This window comes from Aedes aegypti, unplaced genomic scaffold (assembly GCF_002204515.2).
Source record: "Aedes aegypti strain LVP_AGWG unplaced genomic scaffold, AaegL5.0 Primary Assembly AGWG_AaegL5_hic_scaff_1792_PBJ_arrow, whole genome shotgun sequence".
Taxonomy (NCBI): Eukaryota; Metazoa; Arthropoda; class Insecta; order Diptera; family Culicidae; genus Aedes; species Aedes aegypti.
This window is the reverse complement of record NW_018735259.1, coordinates 5,347-33,039: the sequence shown is the minus strand read 5'-3', so window position 1 is coordinate 33,039 and position 27,693 is coordinate 5,347. Positions and strand designations below refer to the sequence as shown.

The 27,693-nt window shown below is 36.7% G+C and overlaps 1 pseudogene; it reads left to right on the top strand.

The window, feature by feature from the left end:
- LOC5573663 lies at positions 1-27,693 on the top strand (annotated as a pseudogene).

Genomic DNA, 27,693 nt, shown 5'->3' with positions numbered 1-27,693 from the left:
AACACCTCGGATGAACGGACGTCACATCTAAGGGTTCGTTCCTGCGAGAATAAGTAGTCGTTACCGTGGTGCCCTTGTGTAATCGGAGTTTTGACAAAAAGCTGATATAACCTTCAGTGATCGCATGTGCGTCAACAACTCTATACTCTACTCTCATTGATTGCGCGATAATCGGCAATCATCAAACGTCGAAGTTCTTCCAGTTATTTGGCTCTTCGTTGTTTTTGGAAAAGTAGTTTAACCGTTCAGAGTGATGTCCTCTGTAGTGTTGTTAAGTAGAGTTCGACAGTTATCACTTGAAGAGCATTGTTTCGAGATGTGCGTTTTGATTGCTGAACAGTCTCATCTCTTTAACAACCAATGTGAACAGTGAAGCAACGATTATTGTGAGATTCGCTCAGTATGGCACTCAGCAGGCACGCTATTCAGGAGTAACTGCAGCACAAGAAAAAAATCCAAACAGATTCCCAATTACAGTGCTGTTGTTATCACTCATTGTCGTATCAGTTAAAACCTATAGTCCGGTAGCAGTAAAAAGTGCTTGATCAGAATCGGGACGTTGATTCCGGTCTTCAGTCGCATTTCGTCGGGCAAGTGGAATCGTCCTGCGTGAATTTGGTGGGAAAGCCGGTAGTGATAGTGAAACGCACGAAAGGGTGACCAATTCAGACCCAATAACCACAACAAAGAGCCAGTGCGATGCAAGTGTGACATAGAGCCTCAATTCTTAAAACTCGCTCAGAAAAAAAAGGTTTCCGTGATACTCGAACGAAAACAGAAAAAGTTTAATCAGTCATGGTGATATTAATAACGGAGAACCCTCATGGGCAGTTCACGACCGAGGACTACACGGTCTTCGTGGTGATGCTGACCGTTTCAGCTGCCATCGGGATCTACTTTGGGTTCTTCGAGGGCAAGAAGAACAAAACCACCGAGGACTATCTGCTCGGGGGACGTAAGATGAAGGTGTTTCCCATTGCGGTGTCGTTGATCGCGAGGTGAGTGAATGGTGCACCATGGTGAGGTGACATAGTAGGATTTTTGGATATCTTAGAATGATTGAATTTTGTTTGAGTATCGAACTAACTGCGAAGTATTGTTCTGGATACTGCTGCTAAAAGCTCAAAAAATTACATGATGAAGGTTTTTTTGCATGAATTTTAGACAAGGTTCCTCTATAAACTATTTTATGGATTTCTCTTGGATGGTTCAAACAATTTTACATAAAAATTCATCCGATAATTGTACCTAATAAATCTATATTAATTTCAGATTTTATTTTTTTTCTTGCATTGCACGTAGAAAAAAATGCTGGTCGATGAATGAAACTATTACAGTAATGACCCGATTTTGTCAGCCCCCGATTTTGCCTACCCCCGATTTTAACATCCTTTTTTGACCCGTAACGCGGGTAGATCACCTTTTCGTGGTGCGTTACGGGGTAAGATCTACCAATTTGAACCCTAGTCTCATCTTGTTTGTCGGGCTAGGGTAATATGTTCTGGTAATTCAAGGATTCGCGGTACAAAGTCCTTGTTACTGGCAACATTTTATGAAAATTAATCTATTTTACCTAGCAGATGGTTAAAGACTCGGAGTTGGTCAGTCCCGAGACTATACTTGAAGCCAGGATAACAATCATGAGTATTAACTCAACAAGAACTGTTAAGCATTGGTAATTCAAGGACTCACGTGAATTCTGATTACTAAACAAATTTTCTAGCTTGATTCGTTTTTGCTGCTAGCATAAAGCTCCTTTTTTTTCTAGTATTTTCTGGGACTACCGTGAAGGCCCCATACTCTGCGCACATAAGGATTTTCAAACTTCAAACAGCTGTAATTAATTGAAAACAAACACAATCCTCTGAAATTTTGGGAGCAAATACTTATTGATATCATGTATAAGGAAAAAATATGAAAGCTTCACTAAGTAATGATTTTTATTGCAAATTTTTAATTTTTCTCGAGGGTGTCCGTGTTTCTAACTCTGCGCACTCATTTTTGCAATGCTCCTTATTCTGCGCATTCAGGTTCCTAACTCTGCGCACTCGATACATTTTTTATAACAGTTGAAGTATTTTGCTAAAAGCATTACTAGTATTCAAACTCTGAATTAATCTTAATTTTCTTGCTTTATACGGCTTTACGTCCCCAGTGGAGCGTGGAATGTCTCTAACATAGAAGTTTATTGAGTGAAGTGAATTTTATCTTTAATTCTATCCATGATAATTACTGTTACTGAATGCCATTAAATGCAACTCTCAAAATAATCGAAATCATCATATGATTTCCAAAACATGTAATTAACTTAGTTTTCTAAAATCCATAGCAACATACAAAAAGGGTACAAACAACGTCTTTTTTGCATTCTCCCTTGGCGTGTAAAGTAAAATTAGCTTTGACTGTTTATGTATTTTCACTAGAAACTATAAAAACCAAATTTTCTTTTATTCGGTTCGGGTCCGGGTTTGAAGAAAATTAATAAGAACCTGGTTCTGGTTTGTCATATGTGAAACCCCGAACATTCCTACTAAATACGAAGTATAGTTTAAGCGAACGAGGGTATATCCATGGTTAATGTATTGTTCATCACTCAATTGAGAAGTATCCGCGCCCCTGTATAAGCGTGACGTTTATTAATGAACGATTCATATTTCAGATCAATAACAGTACTTTATTGCGTTTCTATATAGCAAATACGATTAAACCTCGATGTTCCATTACTCATATTGACTCATGAAAACTATACAAAAAATCAAAATTATTCTATTGCATGGTTAGGGAGCATTCAAAAATTACGTCCATCGTTCAGGGAAGGAGTCACGAAAATGTGACAATGCATCCATTAGGTACTGTTAAAATCGCGACAGGGGATTGAGGGGACGGGAGTGTAAAAATCCTTAAAATATGTTGGACGTCATTTTTTAGTCTTCCCTTACTATGATGATCCCCTTAAACAATTTAACCAAAGCATTTCCATTCCATATCTCGATGGTGTCGACAAGTCGATGGATCCCTTCAATATCGACCTCTAAAGGGTTGATTGTATGTTGAAAATAACGTTTTATAACTGCTGCGCATAGTAAGGGACATAGTTGAAAAATGGTTCCTTACTATGCGCACTTAAGAAGAATAAGAAAATGAAGAGAAAATGAGGTGCACTTTACCAGTGATGATTGCTCGATAAATAAACTAGTGCCTACATACTAAAAATCTGAAATATATTCTCTTTAACTTGATTCAAATGACTTAAGTGATGAGGTACTCCCTTAGCATTTTTGCTAACGGGCAGTCAATTTGGACGTTTTTCAATATTTTTAAAGCTATTTTATTTTTTATTAAAGTAATAAACGTAAATTTGTCAAGAAAATTCTTCGCGTACTTCTTTATTACTATTGTATCAATATATGGATAACAAATTTTAAACAAAAATTCAAATGATTTACCAGATTTTGGTGGATTTTGGTAAAAGTGCGCAGAGTTAGGAGCTGCGCAAAATTAGGGGCCCTCACGGTAAACTAAAAGCGAAATAAGGATGTGACTAGAGTTCCGTTGCATGGTCAAATATCAGTAGTACCGATTTGGTTCCTCAACAATTTAATCGATTATGTTTGCTAAGGTGCGCGTCTTCGCTGAGATGTAAATTTCTATGAAGGGTGTAAATAGCGGGACCTTTTCATCATAGTCGATTTTTATCAATATCTGAGGAAAAAGAGAACTGTACAGAAATCGATGCTTCATTACCTATCAATGGAAATGGAGTAATGCGACATGCACTATACACTAAGGATACGGGTAATGCCACAATAGATCTAAATACTGGTCGCAGTGGCGCATCCGAACAGAAAAAAAAACATCCTTTTTTGCCCGATTTTGTCAACCCTAAATGCAACATGGAGCTGACAAAATCGGGACATTACTGTATTACATTGGATTTCATTAGTGATCCTTTATAGAGAGATAGGCGGAAGTAAAATGGAATTATTTGGCAACAGACTAGCAGTGCTGATTTTGCTCGGCGTCGAGAATAATATTGTAACACGGACATGACTTTCTCATTGCTGAAAAGTGTATTTTGTTCTGTTATAGATCTTTGAGCTACATATCCAAACTAATAAACAGCAGAAAAAATCAACAACTAAATATCGCATTGACAAAAGTTTAAAAAAGAAAAACATTTCATTTTTTTGCTTCATGCAAAATTACTTTTACCGAAATAATTTCAAGCGGATTACATTACTCCTCAGGAAAAGTTCAAAACAAACATAACGCATGTTCGTTTGGCTCACACTTTGACAGCTCTCGCTGCTCGATTGGCTCACACTTTGACAGAAATGTCAGCTTCCGCGAATCTCTCTTATAAAGGATTACTAGATTTCATCAAACATATATTACAGTGGAATTCAGTTTTTGGCAACAAAGTCGAAATTTTCAGTTGCCAAAAACGGAACCGTGCCAAAATCGGAACCCTTTTTTCCAACTTTATTTTTCAGTAATTGTATTTTTTTAACCGTTAGTATGTTGTTACATCATCCTCATATGATCGCTTTGGAATGGTTCACTTCAAAGCAGATTTCCTTACGGTAGAACTATGCTATGAATCTACAGACCCGAAATCCCGCATAAATCCAAACCACATCAAAACCTCACTGAATATGGTCTATGGTTCACTTTCAAGCATTTCCAGTAAGGTACATTCGACCATAAGCGTACTATTGCTGGGTAATGTTTCGATTGCAACAGCTAAGGTTTTCCAAGATCCGACCATACGAACAACGGGTTATTAAGAATGTTTACCGTTTCGAAAATCATTATTCCTCAAGCAAATTTCAAACGACAACCACACCGGGAGCATACCTAGTAAGGTTGAATAATTTACCACCGGAGAATTGGAACTATTGTTGGGGTATAATCCTACAATTAAAACAAACATTAGGTAATATGGTTCATGTTGAATTTGTTTTTTTTTTTCGTTTGAAACAAATCGAATCACAATTTAATTTGGAGCATTCGGAATTTATTTACTTTATAAGCTTATTTATTGAAACACATACCCGTTTTCAAAAATATAGCGCACATGTAGGTATAAAATCGCAAAGCGGTCGAAAGGATCCAGCTGAGCGGCATAGGGCGTTTGTCAGCGCACGGGGGGTAAATTTAGGTGCAGCATAAATGTTGTTGTCTTTTCCCGAAGCGCTTCCACGGTTGAAGCCCAGGGCGCTTCTTCCGACAGTTGGACTCAGCTTATCTGGTTCACATTTTGAACATCCCGTACTGTTGCTGCTGCTAGTGTTGTCGACATCCGCGATATTTTTTCCGAGATCGGGCATGTGTGTGATGCAATCGGTTCTAACAATGAAAGAAGAAAATTAGCATTTGTTCCACTAATATTTTACTTTAAACTTACCCGATGTGCTAACGAAGGCTTCTGAAAGATCGATGTCCGAAATTTAAAAGATTTCGCAATAGTCAAAAGGTGAAATTACTTAATTTTGGAGGAGATCGATGAAACGAGCGGATAAAAAACAATGTGATGACAAGAATGAGCTGCTGCTATCCAGCCGTAAACCCCAGTTGGTAAAGTACCAAAAAGGTTGTAATATAGAGGAAATATTTCAACCTGGTTGGATACCATATCAGATCATTTGTAAACTATAATTGATGATGTTACAGTAATGATTGATGTTTGACGGTGATTTTACAATTACACTAAGAACACATGTGAACCATAACTGAAACGGGTAACCGTTAGCATTATGTTCGGTGAAACAGTTTGTCTCGTTTTAAAGAATGGTAATTTTCTATGCGGGATGTTGATTGTGAAAGACGTTTCCACTTTTATCGCTTAAGTCTTCAATCAATCTTCATTAGCTCTATATATAATATTTGTATGTTTGGGCCATTTAGAAACAATAATCGCATAAGTGACCTATATCCAAGAACTGAACATTACCTCATTCCGAACAGTATCAATTTTAAAAGATTAAAACTAATATTTTCGATGACTTGAAATTGATCCTCCTGTGCCGAAGTTTCGAATATTTAATTGAAAAATCATTGTTTAAAGAAGAGTGTCGGAATTTGAAGCATCTCCAAAGGAATCCAAGGGGACCCGCATAGAATGTTAAGATCCCGATGGAACTGAACATATGCCCAGAGTTGCTAGGGATTGTGAGCATAGAGCTTGGAATTGCTGAATATTTTCAATTTCCGATGTGGAATTCTCAAAAGTTTTTTTTAGGTCTTCCTAGGCTACTGCCAGCTATTTCTAAATTTAGTTGGAAACCTATTCAGAATCCTCAAGATTTTGCAAGAATACTCAAAATGCACAGTATCCCGTTATAAAATCATTGGACGCGGGAAACTCCTTAGAGTTTGCTTGGTACCGCGAGAATTTACGAAGCATCCGCAAAACCAAGTATACATCGGAGGATTCCCACATAAAACCCTTGATAACCGCTAACAATCCATAGATCTCGCTCAGTATCCGTTCAAGTTTTTGCTTGAAATTCTCAGATGCCCCCTATAAAGACCTTGGAATCCGTTAAAAATCTTCTGATTCCAGTTTGGAAGCTGTTCAACTCATCCAAAGATCGCATAGATTGCCATAGCAATTCTTCTTGGAATTCATGTGCATACCTCCAGGAATTCACAAAAACTCTCCGAAAATTTCTCCTGGAGCTGTTTTTATAATTTAATTTTGAAAACTAGAATTCTTTACAATATGTTTTAACAAATTTTCACGGGGTCCGAGTAGAAGTTTTTTGAGCAATTCCTTTTTCTGGAGCTATTCCCCTATTCTTAGGGAATTCCCTGGTTATTTTTCTGTGATTCTGTAAAAAACGCTTCGGATGTGGAAAAATCTTAAAATTCGATGTAACAAATGTAATAATTTGGCTACAAAATGTAACAAATTTAAAAAATGCCTTCATCTACTCATTAACAGAAAATCAAAACTTTGTCTTAAGAACAATCTTTAGATCTTCAAACAAATTTGCAGGCCATCCAGGTTGTATGCTGTACCAATATGGTCTAGCCGTTGTAATACCAGGAAGAAAGCTTTGCCGAGGATTCAAAATAAATTTTGAAAATTAAAATCGTTGCAATCTTTTATTATTATTTATTATTTTGGTTATCCTACTAACAAATTGTATAGAATTTCTGAAAATGTGTTGTACTTTTCACTTTATTATAATTGGCCACATGAGTTCACAAATTCATGAAAAGTGAAACAAATGACTTCAATAGACATTTCGTAACGTATCATTGATGTTTCAATTTTCTACTGCATCAACCAAGCTTTTCTACATCAGTCTAATCTTCTTACATAAATAAAAATGAAGTGGTGTTTGTATGTCACGAAATGACTTGAGAACGGATGGACGTAAGTTTTTCACTGTTGCACTCGACAAGGGATGCGACGTATTCGTGTGAAGAAAAAGTTCGGGAAAGTCCCTGGAGTGTTTAGGAAAACGGGGGAAAACTATTGTGTCATTTTGTATGGTGGAAACCATGAAGTTTTACAACAGCCTACTTGATGGCAAGACGAAGCGTTTGAGAATATATTGGCCACGGTGTACATTGATAAGGGTCCCCTGCCTTTTTCCGGCTACGGCCATGTAAAATGTTCCGTTTGCTCAGATTTAGCAATTCAAAATGATTGTTTTATGCGGCCTGGCGTTTTGGCTTAGAGTGATTCGTCTTTGCCAATGATTGACAGTAAGTGCGGAGGAAGATGTTGATACATTTGCCGCAATTCCAGGGATTCGAAATGATTACAAAAATCGCATTGTTAGGTTTTGCACGTACATATATTACGAAATTATCAGATTCAATGGATCGTATCGTACACACGACCTGTCTGCATGTTTCTGCCAGATTATTCTCTGGAGGCTCGTGCATCAGAATGCTGATAAGAAAAAAAAGACTGCACGGATGATATACGACCACATGATAACTCGATTAAGCAATAAATCAAAATCAAAAGCAATTTTGTCAGATTTTAAGGTAATTGTTTATTTTAATCTTTTATTGGTCTAGAGCAGTGCTTCCCAAACTTTTTCAACTTTCGCCCCCTTGATACCAATATTTATCTGGAATATATATATGTGATTCAAATATTTTAATAAGGACAAAAAATGTCTTCGACTTGCATATCCAAAGAATCATAATACAATAACTATTATGTACATTTGAAAATATTTTTTTTTAATATCGGTAACCTGGGCTGTAATTTATAATATTGATTTTAAAAATATCTTGCGTACATTACAGGATTAAGTCGGTAAAAGTTTGGTCCAGTTTCATCTTAACAAATTTATTGCTGTGTGCGTTTGAAATGCAAATATTAAATGCGGGAACACCAAATGCGGTAAGATTTTCAACAAGGAATGCGAAATCAAAGATCGTTTTTCTTTGCTAGGTTGGCCGTGATATGGATCATGGTTGCTAAGTATCCTTTAATTAGTTTGTGTTATCGCATTTGGAACGCATTAGAGCAACATTTGCACGTCAAACGCAAACAGCAATTATGTATTCATAAGCGCCCTGTGAAAAAAATGCAAATGCAATGTTTTTCAAGCAAACGAATTTATTTTTACATAGGTACATATGTAATATTTGGGTGAACTGCAATGACTCTGTTCGCAATTGTTCGTTTTTGAAAGATCTCATCCCGTGAGTTGTGATATATCTGCTATTTCTAAAACTACTGCAATAATTTCCAGAAATTGTGAGTAATAAATGCCTGATGTTTCTAACGCCTTTCTTTATCCAATCCAAAAACCCTGAAAAAATTATAAAATTCCAGAATGTTTTTAACTCAATTATCAATTCAATTAATCAAAAGGGTGATTTTCTAACACCAAGAAATTGAACTCGCATTGAAAGTTCTGGAGATATAAATCCAACGCATCTCTGAAATTTCTTCAAATCTATTTATAAATAGATTTTTTTCTTTGGCATCGCTGGAACCCGATTTTTGTATGCTAAATTTTTCAAAATTTGTTTATAAAATAATTAAAACATTAAAAATAGTACTGTAGATTTTTTTGGATAAAAGCTGGATGCCAGAAATATTAGCTTCCAAACCTGAAAGTTCACATACAAAAAAAAACCTTATATATATTGGGCATCTACAAAATCTTGTGAATATCTCAAATGCTGGCCATTCTTAAAACTCACATGATATTTAAAAACCTCACTGAATAACATAAATATTTTATGTTTGACAATCATGTAATGTTGTCTATAATGATTTTAAAATGACCATGATTAGAGATATAACGATTTAAGGTAAAATAGTCCTGGAAATAGTTTTAACTTAGTTAACTTAAAAGTTAACCTTCAGATGTGTGTCCTCCAAAGGTTATGAGTAACTATTTTCAAATGCTCCCGTGTTAGCTTTTTCGCCCCCTTTCTGGATTTTTCGCCACCCAAATTCTGTTTCACAAATTTTCGCCTCCTTGAGCCTGAAAATCGCCCCCAGGGGGGAGATTTCGCCAACTTTGGGAATCACTGGTCTAGAGGCTAGTAGTCATTAGTTAGCCATTATTTTATTTGTCAATGTCCTATAGGATTAATTTAATTGAAAAGAATTAAAATAAAATCGACAGTGAACGCCATATTTTTTTGACATATCGGTCCATCCGAATTGTTATAAGAAACTCCTGTAAGCAATTTTAAATATACGTATTGAAACGACTATTTTGTTTTGATTGTAATTTTGGATTAATAGGGTAAAATAGATCGGGTCTTATAATCAAAAATGTTCTTATCATCGTAAAACACAACAAAATTGTTTCTAAGAAAATCAAACACAAAGATTATGGATACACGTGTCTGATCATTTGAAAGTTGTCGATTAGAATTGGACCTCGAAAAGTGTAAACTAGGCCAAACTTGAAGATCTGGAGTGAGCCCAAGTAAATCTTAATATCGAAATAGCTTCCCGTGAATCACTATTGACAACAATCGACAACCAAATGATACCCATTTTTATGGCCCACTCTCTTCAGACAGATAACGAAGCTTCAATGTTGGCGACAAATCATCGCATGTCCAGTAGGAATGAAAGCATCTTAATCTTTTGGCGACAGTGGTTTGCATTGAGACAATAAAAATGACCAATAATAATATCCATTTAATACATTCTGTTACAGAGATTTGATCCCATTACACGGCGTTTCAAAAATAACCATTTTGCGTGTCTCAAGGATCAAATTATGTGTCTCTAGTAAATTTGTGGTTTCTAAATCTGATGCCGCTCTCAGGCAAGTGCCTGCAAGTCACAATTTTGAGCTACAGGTCGTCAAAGTTGTATTAAACATTGGTTTTATTGATGTTTACATGAAATTTAAACTATGATTAATCATTTTTCTTAGTGATTTACTTCACCAAGCATGCGAATAAGGACTTCAACTTTCATTTAAGATATAGTGTTGTTAAAACTATACAATTATATTTATTATTATAATTATATTATAAATCGATTTTTTTAACATGCCTGTAGTTTCCATATAAAATTATGTGTTTCCCTTACAAGGTGTGGCCCACTTAGAATTGGAACAAACATCTTTGGTTCTTACAACGACTCTAGTGGTCCAATTTAGAAGCTGAACCGTCCATGTGTGCTCTATAACAATAATAACATCACATGACTTTTTTCGCAGCTTAATTCGAACGCACTCCTGAAAAATTCAACTTAGAAGAAAAGAGAAGGGAAAAAATTTGCGCACAAAAATTTGAAAAAAAAACCGTCTTGATCAGGAATAGAAATTGCAAAAGTGTTTGGTTTTTCAATAAATACTGTGTGGCTCGTACTGAATAAGTACGAAGTAACTATTTTGACTGATCGCAAGCAACAAAGGAAGCGTGGGGCAATTATTGTGCACTAGAGATGGGCAAAACGGCTCATTTCAATGAACGGATCCGAACCGAATCACTCATTTTAGTGTACCGGATCTTTTGAACCGTTCAGTGGCACAGCGGTTCGCAAAAGAAGAGCGAACTGAACCGAGCGAACGGAAAAAGAGCGATTCACTCCCTGTTGCGCGACATGCGTCGTTCCTTTCGTATCTTTCTCTCTCTCTCATTCTTCGTACATTCTTCCCCAGAAACTCACTGTACACTCGGTCGATTTCCCCTATCCGAACCAAATTGAAGAAGCAAAAAATGTGTTTGCCATTCCAGTGGCCATTTTTTCTCTCTATCTTACACGTGGGCGGAGCAAAATGTTTGTCTATGCTGAGAGCGCAGAGAGCACGGTGCAGCATAAAACGCTTTGCTTGCATGTGTGGCGTGGTGCACAAAGCAATGTACGTGCCAAGCGTTATAACGTTATATATAATGAAGCCGAGAAACGAACAAAGGAGAATAGGGGAAAAAATCGGTTCGTTCTTTTTCCAGGTCACTTTTTATCTGATCCGTGCTGATCAAATGAACCGACTCTCGCCAAAAAAGAGCCACATATCACTCGTTCTTTTGAGTGATGGGATGGACTTGTCAAGAATATGGATGAAAATAGTGTGCGCAATTTAATTAACTGTTTTGCTGGAAAAATCCGACAATTTCTTGTAAAAGGGGATGAATATTTTTTCCTTATTTTTACTTTCAAGCTTTCAAGCAATGCAACTTTTGAGTTAAAACAGAATTCATTTTTGTTGAATCATATCCAAATTATTCCAATTTGTTGATGTTCTAATTCTAAATGCGCCACACCTTATGGAAAAATACATCAATTACACCTTGAAACGTGTTGAAAGTGGTCTATCGCAAGTTTTCGCAAAATAATTTGTACCCTACTTGAAAGCTCTTGTTCTTAGCTTTCGAGTGATTTTATTCCCATCGCAGGGATTGGCGGGCTTAATGTCTTAGGGTACTTTTATAAAAAAATAATATGTTTTTTGAACAATTTTAACTTTAATTCACTTTGTATGAATTTAATGAAATTTTTTTTTTTCAACTCAGGTGTACTTTATGTATACACAAACAACTTCTCTGAAGATACTATTGCGGCTTGAGCTTTCTATAAATTCATAAATAGCTTGTGAAAGATGGATCGCAAATATTAATTTTCTTGAAAAAGCACGGTCCACTTAAAGAGCTGTATAAAATTCAAAATCCAATAAATCTGCTTCAAACTGCCTCACACTTTGGATTATTCTGCTTCGCCTTTTTCAATGATTGACAGTAAGTAAGAAGGAAGTTGTTGACATATTTGTCCCGATTCTATGGATTCCAAATGATTGAAATCGAAATGAAATATCGCATTGTTAGGTTAGAGGTAAGCACCATTGCTTCGTTTTAGGTTATATTCTTACGCCAACACTGATACTATTGCAAAACTGGTACTACACGTACACTAACACAAGCAAACTTGTTAGTTGCAAAAATTGATTAATTTCAAAATTGTTTTCCATCATTCAAAAATCCATTGTATCTCTGTCTAAAATCGAATTCTATTAGTTTTTTCGACACATGGTGAGCATTTCAGTTCTATTTGAATGAATCACAATGAAAAATATGTGATTTTTATAAATAAATACAGATATATTGTAAATGGTACACTTACTCCTACTTTTTAATGAGGTGGGGTAAGTGGATCAAGTATTATTATCATTTATTGAAAAACTGCTTTCGAGAATTTTAATAAGTTTTAATATTCGCAAATGTTGTTTTCCTTTATTTTTTTCATTCCCAGCTTAAATTTGTCAAATTGACCATAGAGAATTTGAATTAATCAACCTAAAAGTTTTTTTAACCTTTCTGGTATATAAAAATAAATAAAATAATAATAATTTCAAAACTCACACAAAACTTTTCGTGGTTTATCTAAGCTGAGTTGCAAAAGTGCTAAATATACTAATTCTCCAATTGAAAACATATTGTCGACCATATAAATTATTCTAGACAGATGATACAAACGTATTCAAACCATGGTGGGGCAAGTGGATCATTTGGCGCAAATTTTTAAGTCCCTCATACTCAATACATAACAATCAGAAAAATCGAAATAATCAGTGATTTTAAGTATATTAGTCCCTCATTTGTTATCCACAGAAAAAAGTTTGAATTACATTATTCACGTTAGCTGTACATACAATGAAGTTGACTATTGATTTTTCTGTATCAACTTACCCCACGGTACCTTACATTACGAAATTATCAGATATTCAATGGATCGCACACACGACATCTCTGCATGTTCTGACACATTATTTTCTGGAGGCCCGTGCATCAGAGCACTGATAAGAAAAAAAAAGTTCTGCACGGATGATTTACGAACCATATGATAGTCGATTAAGCAATAAATCAAAATCGAAAGCAATTTGTCAGATTTAAGGACCCCCATCAATTGTTTGTACAATCTCTTATTGGTCCAGAGGCTAGTAGTTTAATTCATATCCTATAGGATAGTGTGAATTTGATTAAAAAGAATTAAAATAAAATCGACAGTGAACGCCATTTTTGCATATTTTGACATATCGGTTCATCCGAATTGCTATAAGAAAACTGTAAGCAATTTTTTATATACGTATTGACAGGACAATTTTGTTTGATTGAAATTTAGGATGAACAGTTTCCAAGTTTGCTTCTGCTCTATATAACAAAAAATGTTCTAAGAATCGTAAAAAACTAAATTGTTACTAAAAAAATCAAACACAAAGATACTGGATACACGTGTCTGATCATTTGAAGATGTCAATTGAATTGGTCATTGGTAAACTAGCCAATTTGAAGATCTGGGAGTGGGCGCAATCAATCCTACCTATCGAAAGAGCTTCCCGTGAATCATCCTTGACAACAATCGACAACCAATTGATACCCATTTTTATGGGCCCACTCTCTTCAGAAAGATAACGAGGCTTCAATGCTTATAACAAATTATCATGTCCAGTTGGAATGAAAGCATCTTATTCTTTGGCGACAGTGGTTTGCATTGAGACAATAAAAATGGGCGAATAATAACATCAATCTAATACATTTTGTTACAGGAATTCCCATTACATAGAGTTACAAAAATAATCATTTTGCGTGTCTCACGGATCAAATTATGTGTCTCTAGTCAATTTGGGGTTGCTAAATCTGATGTCGTTCTCAGAATGTTTCATGCACGTCACAATTGTGAGCTACAGGTCGTCGAAGTTGTATTGAACATTGGTTTTATTGGTGTCCAGCCATTTGGCCGAATGTCGTTTGGTCGAACGCCATTTGGCCGAATGCCATCTGGCCGAACGGGTCACTTGCCGAATGCCATTTGGCCGAATTATGAACAAAAAATAATCCAATTGCTACAACACTGATGTGTAGGAATCCTGTGTAGGAAGAGTGGTCCAATAACTGTGATAGAATGGGACGTCATGTTGTTTGAAAATGAACGACTTGTGAATTCAGGATGAAGTTGTAAACTTCACACCGTTCAAGACTCTATATAAGCTGATGATTGATTCGTTTCCTGGGTTATCAAACAGTGTACTTGAGTTTAAGACGATTTTCAATTATTTAGCCCGAAATTTTTCCCTATTTTTTTATTTCTTTAAATCATCGGCAGTTCTTTGTGGTTATAATAATCTAACGATTATTTGCATTACATTTGCTTATGTTTTCATTGAAGTTTTTCATTCTTTGTCAAAAGACTGTTCTTTCCCAGAGAAACGTATTGCTTATAAAATTGGCAATGATTTTGCTTAAATTTTAAATTTGGGATTTAACATTATTTAAATCATCGGCAGTTCTTCGTAGTTATTCTAATATAACGATTGTTTTGCATTACTCTTGCTTATATTTTCATATGAGATTTTTCCTTCTCTTTACCAAAGGCTGTTCTTTCATAATTATTGGAACTAAGGCGTTAATTATAAACGTTCATAGAGTCTTATTCAAAACAGCACAAGGTTATTAGAAATGTTATTCTCTTTCAAAATTAAGATTGCAACGTGTGAACTGAGGTCTGCACCGTTGCTTGCGTGATGCCGTAAATCAAATGACTCGGCGTACACTCCCGTCAAAGAAGCTAAACTGTTTCTCCGTTGTCAAAAGAATAAGCCATATTTCGTGTTTGCTAGAACTATGAAATAATTTACTAAAGTACATACTTGGGGAACAGCAACCGGTCATTCAGAAGGACGAGTAAGTAAGTAAGTAAGTAAGTAAGTAAGTTGTTCCAGTTACTGTCAAAAGTTGATTACAATCGCAATGAGAAAACCTCTACTTGCCAGCTGTTGCCGCTTAGTTAGAAAATTGAATAGTTGCTTACATTAAGGATTCTAGCTCTGACTGTTTATCAGTGGCGCGTAGCTAGGGTTTTGGGGGCCCGGAGCGGAGATAGATATGGGGCCCCTCAAATAGAGGTTTGCTAAATATGCCTTATTAGCTTACACATACCTACATATTTTTGTCAAAAAACGTTTAAATATTTAAAATAAAAAACGTGATTTAAAGGTCAAACTATGTTCTGCTAGTAAAAATTAATCCATACGAGGACTTAGCCAGGAAGTCCGTCAGGAAGTAGTTTTTAATGTTATGTCTGTTTTTGATGTTTTGGGAAAGTAGTTTTTGATATATCTATGAAGCAATGCTGCATAAGTTCCTATAAATTTAATGTTTTAAAGGATGTTTGAAGGAATTCTTGGATAACTTTCTGTTATGATGTACGGTATTTAATAGTTTGCTTACGGTCATACCTAGACGAACGCTTTGAAGGCTCGTGGAAAAATATCTCAAATTTATGGATAACACAGGCATAACAAAAATGACATGTTTGCGTGTCTCAAGAACCAAATTATGTGTCTCTAGTAGATTTGGGGCCTGCTGAATCTGATGTCGTTCTCAGAAATTTTCCAGCACGTCACAATTTTTAGCTACAGGTCGCCAAAGTTGTACAAAACACTGCTTTTATTAATGTTTACATGAAATTTAAAGTACAATTTATCATACTTTTTTGTAATCTAATCCACCAAACATGCAAAATAGAACTTGAACTTCCATTTCAGACATAATTTGATTGAAATTGCGCGATTAAATTTCGATTAAACCGATTTTTTCAACATGCCTTGCAGTCTCCATACAAAATTCTTCGTTTCTTCTATACGGCAAAATACAACAATTCTCAAAACCATCAAAAAATAACTTTTCCGTATCGAAAATAATACAAACTTTAATGATAAGTATTGTTATACACATAAAGTTTGAATTCAGTGGCAAATTAAGCCAATATATTACCTTACAAGCTGGGAAACTTGCATGCAAGTTGGTTGAAATAGTCATTTTTTGCATTTTTCAACAGTCAATATCTCAAAAACTGGACGTGCTATGATATTTCCGAAACCGGCAATGGATTCAGCAACCCTTAATTAAGTGAATAGCGGTATTTTGGTGCTAGAGACAAAAACGTGTTCCGCAGTGTAATAGGCGATGGAACGGCTCTATTTTAGTATTGCGCAAATATTTTTTTTTGTGGTTTTCGATGCAGGTCTAGGAGGCCAATCAAGATGAAATGTTTGATGTTATTATTGATATTATTTATGAGGAATCCCAGCGAAAACTCATAGAGGTATCCTGAGATAAAATTTTGGAATATACCTTAAAAACATGCAAGAAAATCTTCTGATCTTCTTTTCTTGAACTCTGTCAAAATTCCAGAAATGTATGTATTCTTTTTTTTATTTTGGCGAAACTCCTTATAACAGAAGTCTTGTAAGAATATATAACAAAAATCTAGAAGAAACTGGTAGAATCGCTTTGAAGTTTCTGGGAATATTACTGCTTTTATCACTTGAAGAACTCATTGTAGGAATAGGGCCGGATTAACAAATGTGGGTGCCCAGGGACCAGAGTCTTGTGGGGGCCTTTAAAAAAAACATTCCTATAGAATATTTGATTGATTTAAAGTTTTGATGATAATTGGTAGAACGAGATAAAAAATGGGGAATATAGCACGGAAATCTCGTATTACATTAATGTTTTAGAAAAAGTTCTAATCACCAGAAGTTACACGGATAAAAATCTGATCCCCAAATCATGATTTACAAATCACGAAATTCATAAATTGCTTAGGTCATAATATCAGGATCACAAATCATGGTTCCTGGAGTCATAATCATGATTCTTCATAAGCGTAACATCCAGTGTGAAAACACTAAGCGGTTCACTTTTGCTTCAACTCATTCGTATCGATCACTCTTTATTTAAGATGACGAAGAGGTTGGGTGGTAGAGTAGGTGGCTTACAATCGGAAGGTTATTGGCTCGAATCTCAGTGTATGCTATTTTTTTATTATTTTTATTTTGTCGATCATAAACGGATGCGCGACTTAGCATTGTTGGCATTTGAATCATGATTCCGAGCAATCAGCAATTAAACCTTACGCGTGTGTTGCGTTACGGCAATCTGACTCATGATATCATGAGTCCAAATCATAGTGTATTTTTCATAAGATTAAAACACACTGGAATCATGATATCATGAGTCATAATCTTGTTTTTGGATTCTGAATTTCTACCCGTGTAGTTTTGAACTGCTTTGAACCTTCATAAGCGCGAGTAGAGATCAATGGGTACACTAAACCTACCTTTGAGGAAAAACCGTTTTGAAATTTTCCAGCCATAGCCACTCCGTACAAATTGTATGAGAGCCAAGAGCAAACCAATCTTCTATAAATTATGTCTTTTTTCAAACTGTAAAATGATTTAAAAATTCCATTGGAAAGCATCGAACAGTACAATATGTTAGTGCAATATATTATAATTCAATATAACTAAATTTGGAATTATATCAAATTTATGTTGGATTCCCTTACTTTTCGACGTATTTATTCTGTACAATTCAAAAAATATGTACACAGCATTTTTTTTTATTTTCAATTTCGATTATGTTTAGATTTGTGTAAAGAATACCAAACCAAAAACTTTTAGAAAAAAAAAAACAAAAACTGAAGCTCTCAAATCGAAAACAGTAGGTCAAATATGCTGCACGCTTTAGAAAAACCTAATAATCATTTGAATTTAAAACTAAAAGTTAGAACGTCTTTATCGGTTTGTAATAATTCTTAAATGTTCAATAATAACTATTTTAGACGCATTTTGTGGGGGCGGTGGCCATGGCTCCCTTGGACCCCCCGTAAATACGGCCCTGAATGAATCCATGAAGAGCTCCCTGGGAAAAATGAGGGACATATTTAAAAGAATTCCCAATTATCTGAGGAATTCAAACTTCTAATATAAATACCAGAAGAAAAATCATCAAATAAATTTCAGAAAGTATATTTGAAATAAATAAAACAAAGAATCCCTGAAGCTAGTGGCAAAGGAATACTTAGGGAAAACACGGGGATTTCTTGGCCAACGGTACGCCAAGAATCCTTCAAATGGTTTTCAGAGGGCTCCTCAATGGAATTTGTGATTAAAACCTTGATAAATTCCTAGAATGATTTCTGTAGGAGTTCTTGAATAAACCTTGAGAAAATCCGGGTATACATTTTTGGGATTTCCTGTGCCAAATTTCAATTAAAAAACAATTAATGAATTTACAATCACATAGGAACGCCAGATAGATTATTGCTCGCAATAATATTGTGTATTTCTTTCAAAAATTATTAGGAAAATCCTACTGGCATTGCTTAGAATATTCTGTATAGTTTCTAATGAAAGTGCCGGAAAAAGTTCCCTGGATTTTTTTGCTTATGTTTATTCCGAAGAAATAAAGAATTTCTGCAAAAAATCCTGAAAGAATTCCAAAATTAATAATTGGAAATATTTTCTCGTTTTTTTTTCAACGTTATCTTAAAGGAATCTCTGGATACGTTTAATAAAAAATAATAATAAATCCATGGCATAATTTAATATAAATTACCAGGAGAATGTTCTAAGAAATGCCCTGATGAGTTATTCAAGGTCACTTGAGAATAAGTTTGGATGATTTTTGGTAGGTATTTTTGTATGATTTAAAAAATAAAATCTGAAAAATGTAGATATACATTCAAAGTTTAAAAATAATTAAAATTTGTAAAATTAACTTTTTGTGTTTTATCTGTTTTACTCAAGTTTCTGCCCTTAATATTTTTTCGCTCAGTCCGTAGTGGTCTTGGATTTAAAAGAAAATAATATTGCATCTGCCTAAATAGTCGACTTGAAGTCGTAAGCTTTCTCATTCTACAAAATTCATGCTTTTGAGAATATCTCAACATTTAAATTTGAACAAAATGTATACCTTTAGCATTTAACTCATGTTTATACTATCTGTCAAATTTTAAAATGAGTGACAATGAGAATGGTTAATATCGTAAGAAAATATTTCACCAAAATTTCACCAATGTTTCAAATTTCTGGAGGCCCACAAACTTGGGTAGATTTGATTGGAAATCAGAATTCATGAAGTATTATATAAATATAAATAATTATGAATTCAAAGCCGTAATTGGACTCAACATCTTCAACATAGGTATTTGAGCCTACTTAAGTATCTGCATCAGGGCCCCGTTTAGCTATTAGAAGACTCGTGCTATCGATTGAACTACAACAAGGGAAATAACTTACAATGCAAATATTCGTGGAGGTCCCTAAAATGTGGGATAGATTTAGGGTGGGCTGAGGGCTCCGGTAGGACCGTGACTGTGGGCCCCACATTTAGGGGCCCCCAGTCACCCCGGAGCCCTCAGCCCACTCACTCTAAATCTATCTCTAAAATATTAAAAGTCAGGGATAATCAAGGGGCCCCTGAACATCGCAGATCCAAGTCTGCTTGTCATGCTAATTTTTTTGGATCTTATAAATTGCCAGTTTCTCAAAGCTATGTCGAACTTTTAATGCTATAAGATATCCGTACTGCAATTTTGGGGTCCCTAGAAGCTCGGGGCCCGGTGCGGACCGCAACCCACCGCACCCCCCTAGCTACGCTACTGCTGTTTTATTGAACTATAGAGCTCATTATGATGATTTATTCTTTTTTTTTTTTTTAAAGTGAGCTGTTCTTCGAATTTCAACTTTGAAATTCATTTCAATTACATTTTAACTGTTACAGATCCCTATTCTTTTAATTTTCGGCCAAACGGCATTCGGCCAAATGGCATTCGGCCAAATGAACATTTCAGTCAAACGGCATTCGGTCAAATGGCGTTCGTCCAAATGACCCGGAACCGTTTTATTGATGTCTACGTGAAGTTTAAACTATGATTTATCATTTTTTTTAGTGATTTCGCATGCGAATAAGGACTACAACTTTTATTTAAGATATAGTGTTGATAAAACTATACGATCAAAATTAGATTTTATCGATTTTATCAACAAGCCTACAGTTTCCATACAAAATTCTTTGTTTCTCTTATACGGAAAAATACAATACCTTTCTAGATAATCAAAAAACAACTTTTAGCATCAAAAGTATTGTGAACTTTATTGGTAACTACTATTTAACATATAAAGTTTGAATCATGTGACAAATTAAACAAATAAATCGTCATACAAGCTTGGCAAACTTGCATGCAAGTTTTCTGAAATCGTAAATTTTCAACAGCCAATATCTCACGAACTAGACGTGCTATGATATTTTTGAAAACGGCAATGGAATCAGAAATCGTAAATTGAGTAAATAGTGTTTTTTGTTACTTGAGACAAACAAGTATTTCATTGAGTTCCCTGGTCATAGAGTATAATCGTACCTGCCTCATGATATACAAATGCGATATTAGCAACATTGACAAAGAAAGCTCTCAGTTAATAACTGTGTAAGTGCTCATTGAACACCAAAGCTGAGAAACAGGCTTTGTCCCAGTGAGGACGCAATACCAGAAAAAAGAAGACACTCACTAAGCAAAGTTTTCTAGCAGCCTCAAATTGATCACTTAATATTACTTATCTTCCAGTCAACTGTCGGGCGTATCCATCATGTCCGTACCGGCCGAGATGTACTCGTACGGAGCGCAGTACTGGATAATAGCGCCCACCATGATCGTCATCGTGATGATCATCAACTACATCTTCGTGCCGGTATTCTACAACAACCAGATAACCAACTGCTACCAGGTTAGTATCCCAAAATAAAAACTACCGCTAACCATGTGCACTGAATTCATGAAACTTTGTCTTACAGTACCTGGAGGATCGCTTCAGTCCGGCCGTGAAGAAGTTCGTCACGTTCACCTACGTGCTGAACATCTATCTGATTCTGCCGATCTTCATATTCATCCCGTCGTTGGCGTTCGCCCAGGTCACCGGCACCAACATCCACCTGATCAACGGGATCGTGTGTTGCGTGTGCATCTTCTACACCATGCTCGGCGGGATCAAGGCCGTCGTGTGGACGGATGTGGTTCAGGGCGTGATTATGTTCGCATCCTGCTTCCTTGTGGTGGCGGTTGGCGTCATCAAGATCGGCGGATTCGGTGAAGTTTTTACGCGTGCAGCAGCCGGCGATCGGTTGAAACGTTTTCGAGTAAGACGAAATGGCCTAGGTCAGTTTGAAACTCTAATCTAATTTCGCTTTCCCTTTCTTCGGGGCTATCAGCATGACCTTTGACGCAACGACGCGGCAAACATTCTGGACGGCAAGCATTGGCAATGTATTTCTGTGGACCGGGTACTTGGGACTGAACCAGAGCTGTGTCCAGCGAATGGTGGCGGTGCCGAGCATTCGTCATGCACGCAGTGCATTGTGGATTTCTGCGCCGGATTCATCATCATAAACCAGCTTGAACTGCTTCACGGGGATTGTGATTTTTGCGAAATACTTCGACTGTGACCCGATCAAGGTCAATCTGGTGCAGAAGGCCGATAAGCTGCTGCCGTTCTACGTCCAGGATGTCGTCGGTAATCTGAAAGGAATGCCCGGAGTGTTCATCTCGTGCGTTTTCAGCGCTGGTCTGAGGTTAGTCTTGAGCGTTTTCTAACTTTTTCGATTAAGTTATTCTAGGCCACCATCTGCACATATCGTTAGAATTATAATTTTTGTCGCAGTTTGGTAGAATATGCTAAAACATAAAGGGGACCATATTGGTTAACTCAAATTGGTGGACTCTACGGCCAGCAATCTAAATGGTTTGCAAAAACGCCCATTTTTTTATAAATCTTAGGTACACTTCACATGATTAGGCATCCGTCCTGATTTAGCAGGTCATGTCCTGATTTTCAGCTTTTTTCGTATTAAATTGTTTAACAAATCCGGTGAGTTTTGCACATTTTGCCGAATATACATGAAATGTCCTGATTTCCTTAACTGATCAGGATGGTATCCCTATTCCCTATACGTGATATATTGTCTCGTTTTGTCAGTACACCGATTAGGTTTTTGCACGGGGGATGCGTACCGTGCAAAAATAGTTTTCAGTTCAAAATTTCAAAAACCTTGCAAAAAAGTAACATCATTTCTCGAAGTTCCATGATAAAAATAGGATTTGGCGGAAAAAATGTATGGAAACTTTTTTTGCCGTGTAAAAAAATCCGTGCAAAAACAGAATCGGGTGTAATGCAGTAAACGCTGCTGATACAAACCGATACCAAACAATTCTCTCCCGAAACAGCTTTGCGTTATGCAATAAGATTTTTACAAATCTTGCTCATTTATATTTCCAATAAATTGGAAATAAAGCAATGAAATTATTACTTACCGTTGCCTCTATTCGTCGTATGCATTTTCATATCGGTTCGCAATCAGTTTACAGATTTGTCTTACAACTAATGGTTTAAGGGCAACTTCACCGGTGGTCCAATTTTTGGTCCAAATTTATACCAAAAATGGACCTGACAAAATTAAATAGACCAAACCGCACGCGCATGCACCGATTGTTATATTTTTTTTCGACCCATTTCGAATGTGATCAACAAAAACAAACAAATAGCGAATTAACAGTAAATCTAAAAGGAATACACGGATGAACTGCAAAGGAATTTCCCTGATGAATCTTGATAGAACTCGCGGCGGAGCTTCGAAAAGATTTTCCGGCATAGTTCCGAAGGTATTCTCGGTGGAGCTTCGGAGACTTTTCCGGAAGAACTGCTAAGAAATTTTCGGTGGAGCTCCAAATGAACTTCTGGGAATAGCTGAAGTAACTCCTCGGACGAATTTTCTAGAGAAACTATGAAGAAGCTACTGGAGGAACTCCCGAGGAAATGCTGGAGGAACCATGCAGAAAATATGAGGGAATGACCGGTGGAGCTCCGAAGGGATATCCCGGAGGAACTATGAAGGAATTTCTGGAAGATATCTAAAAAAAATTCTAGAGTAACTTCATAAGGGAAATCCGGAGGAGGAATTTTTGGAAGTAAGAAATTTCTGGAGAATTTCAGGAAACTCTGAAGAAATTTTACGAGAAACTCGTGAGAAATTCCCGGAGGAACTTTGGAGGATTTCTTGGAGAAACTTTGGAGAATGTCCCGGAGGAAATCTAGGGGAACTCTCCGTGTAAGTCCAGCAGAGTTCCTAATGGATTTCCAGAGGATTACCGAGGAATTTCAGGAGGTTTTCTCGTTTCATTTTGTATGGGGAAAGGCATCTAACTTCATATTTCTCATAGATGACAGCATTAATCGAAAAAAATATTTGGTAGGCGTGATAGCCATCCGCATTGCGCACAACCGGTACCAAATTTTTTTTTCCAAAATAGTTCCCAATTTCAGAAATAATTCGTTAGATGCATTATGCCATACAAATATTTTTCGCGTTACTTTGTAGTGATTTTTCGTGCATTGACACTAGCGCATGTGCGTTACTATGTGGTAAGTAGCGAATAAGGCCATGCATGTAACCCATTCCAGGTGGAGCTCCAAGGAATTTCTGGCGGAGGTTCCAGTGGAGCTCGAAAGGAATTCCCGGTGGTGCCGTCCAGAAATTCCTCGGGCGATTTTCCCCAAAAACTCCTCTCGGATTTACTATAGGAATTTCTCATGGGATTTCCAACAGTAATTCCTCCGGAGATTCCGTTCAGGATTTTCTCTGAGGATTTCCGGGAAATTTATTAAAAAAAAAAACATCGAAGAAACTTCTTCAGAATTTTTCTACAGATTTCCTCCGGGAATTTCTAAGAGGATTTTCGATAGCAATTCATTCGGGGAATTGGTTCAGGATGTTTCCTGAGGATTTCGCCAAGAAGTTCATTAAGAAATTCCTGAGGATTTTCTTTTCTCCTAAAATTTCTTCAGGAATTCCTCCGGTGATATCCCCAGAAGCTGCTCCGGGAATTTTCTCCAGAAATTTCTCAGTGGATTGTCAATTATTACTCTAGAGATTTCATCCAGAAATTCCTCAGGGAATTCTATCCAGAAATTTTTCCGAGGTTTTCCGAAAGAAGCACCTCCGAGGATTTTCTCCCGCAACTCCTCCTGGAATTTCCTTCAGGAACTCTTCTGGGAATTCCGTCCAGGAACTCCTCTGGCGATCTGCTCTAGGTATTCCTCCCGAGATTTTCTCCAGAAATTTCTCTGGAGATTTTTTCCAAGAATTCTTTTGGGGATTTCCCCCAAGAACTCCTCCAGGAATTTTAAGGGGATTTACAACCGCAATTGGGTCCTAAAATTTTTAATGAAATCATGTTGAGCATGTTACTGCAACCAATTTAGCAATTTTTCCCGCTCAAATAACGGGTATATCACGTTTAAACTTTAATTTTAAAATTGTGTGCATTAATGAACCTTGACACTTTTGCTCATGTTTGACATTCGCTTAGTCGACAAAAACACCGCAGGGGTTTTAGTTTCAACACCGGGATTGTTCCTATCTGACATTTTGGAAGGGACACGAAAAATAAAAATACACCCAAAATTTGAGTCAAAGGGTGTGACAAAATCTAAAAAAAAACATCAAAAAAAAGATTTTTGGACTTAAACCAACGGAAAACATTAGAAAATTAAGTAAACATGTGTTTTTGGCCTAAACTTAAGCGTTTGGCGCTGAAATTGGGACAGGGCTTTAGGACCCTATTCCTCCGAGGATTTCCATCAGAAATACTTCTGAAGATTTCGTCCGGAAATTTCTCCGGAGATATCATCCAGGAATTGCGAAACTTTGCGATTTGCTCCAAAAAATCCTCCGTAGTCCGCAGCTGACAAGAAAAGCGCTTAAAAAATCTGCTTTTTAACCAAAGTTATTTTGATAGCTGATCTCCAAGGAGCGAATAAGGTGAAACATTTCGGAATTCAAAGATGGCCGTCACAATGGCCGACTTGTGCCTCTACTCACGTTTTAAAAGGCACTAAACTGAAGAAATAGTTGGAAAACGTTATTGATCTTCTTATTCGAAGCTTTCTGCTAGTACACAAAGCCATGAATAAAAAGTGCACTGTAGTTGGATGCTTTCTTCACGAGATTTGTGCCTTTAAAGTATTAGTGCAATCTTAGAAATTGATTCCAAACTGGTTTACCTTATGGTGCGCACGGAAAATGACAGCTCTTTTTGATTTGTACGGCAGGCGTTACCGACGATACGAAATTGACTCTACTTGTTAGGGCTGAGTATTGACATCCCAAGTAGAGCGGTTAAGTACAATTTGTTGCTAATTATCAACAATAAAAATAATCTCATGGTTGAACACAAGTAACCAGTAGTTTAAATTGTATCTAGAACTAATAACTTGTTTTTGAAATAGTTGTAAGTTAAGAAATGAATTCGTCATATACATATTGTTTTTTTTTTCTGAATGTAGAATTAAAAAAGGTAATAACCTTGCTCTACATGTATTGGTATGGAAAAAAATAAATAAATAAATAAATAATTACCAAGGTAACAGCTGATTCAGTATAAGCGAACTGCCACTATTTTCCTTGCGGAATAATCGAGCGGAACATTTTTCCGTGCGGCAAAATGACAGCTCCATTTGATTAGCACGGTAGGCGTTATGAAACGTTACGGACATTCGCTCTACTTTCCTACTGGATATTGTCGGCGCGGTAAAAAGTTAGTATCGTTACTCGCCGAAGTTGGATTTTTCTCAAAATCTATACGAGATACCAAACTTCGGAAGTGGTGCATTCGATTCGCATCCGGATGCGCTTTACTTCCTAAGTAGGGTATCTGGCATGAAAACCGAGAAAAATCCATTTTCGGCGAACTGCATTGTCTTACGATTGACCGAACTTACAATATTGTAAGTTCGGTCAATCGATAGAAATTGCAGTTCGTCAGCAAATCACAGCTGGATAGCTGCTTACTCAGTTTTTTTCTCAGCTTTCTGATGATGTTCTCAGAATTATCGTATACCGCATCGTATATCAATGTACAATCAAAATCATATATCTAGATAAACTTTATCGGAATCATTTATGAACAAGGCTGGTAAGAAGGTATCGGGACAAACATTTTATTAGAATTCAAAATGAGCGATGCACTTCCGGTAAAAACCGTTTTTCGGACGAAAATCAAGATGGCGATCAAATTAAAAATGGCCGCCAATTGTTTTAGCTTCAAATGAAAACTACATCTTTCCTCTATACAATGCCACTATGTCTTCTAGGTGTTCTAAAGTAAATATGAAAAACGGAAAACATATCCCGTGTAAAAAAAACCTAAGACTTACCGTACAAGAGTTTCACCAATTTTTGTGAACCACCACTAAAATTTTAAGATATACCGAACTGCGACTTAAAATAGGACTCCTAACGATATGTGCCGAAGGCGGCGGTTTCAGTGAGCATTTCCATTACGAGCTAACACTGAACTATCTTTTCAACAGTACTATGTCAGCCAACCTGAACTCTCTAGCCGGAATCATCTACGAAGACTACATAAGGCCGTTTAAGTTGTTCAAACACACCGATGCGTCGGCCAACCTCACCATGAAGGTACTGATCCTGTTCAGTGGCCTCTACTGTATCGTGATGGGTCTAGTGGTGGAACAGTTCGGCCACATCCTGCAGATGGTGGTCACCATTGCCAGTGTGACGCAGGGCGCAGTCATGGGCATCTTCTGCCTGGGAATGCTGTGGCCTTGGGCGAACAAGCACGGTGCCCTCTGGGGTTCGGCTGCCAGCGTCATAGGAATGTCGTGGATCATTGCAGGGGCACAGTTTGCCATTAAAAATGGCGAGCTCAGTTACCCTCCGAAACCCACCAGCGTGGAGGGCTGTGCAGAGTATGGCTTTCAACGTGACTCAGTCGGTTCTAGTGCAATCGATGAACGACGTCAGTGACAACGGGTTCTCCATCTACAAAATGTCTTTCGTGTGGTACTCGACTGTTGGAACGTTCCTGGTGTTCCTCGTCGGAATACCCGTCAGTTACCTAACTGGCTCGCAAGATCTGAGTAAAATGCATGCCAAGCTAATCTCACCGGTGGTTCACCGATGGCTACCCAAGGAAGTGACCAAGAGCGAATTGGTTCTGAAAACTAGTGCCGTGTAAGAATTCGAACATACCTCTGAAATACGTTTAACTAACTAATTTTAATCATTTCCAGAAATCCCGACGATGTGCACATCAAAGAATGGGTTTTTACTCCAGCCGAAGAGCAGAAGCGTAAAGTGTTACGTGAATCCAATGAACATGTCTTGTAGAACATGGCACCATCGAAACTTGTCCCATGTAGGACGAATAATAGTTAATGCTAAAATCTATGATTTTGATGTATTTATGTAAGTTACATACTCAAGTTTTTGAACATGTTTATATTTTAAGGTTTCAACAAACGCATCGCAATCGGTATTTTCGCAGATGGCATACAAAAATAGCTTCAATAAATAACATAAATCGAGTGATTTATTTTTTATGTGGAA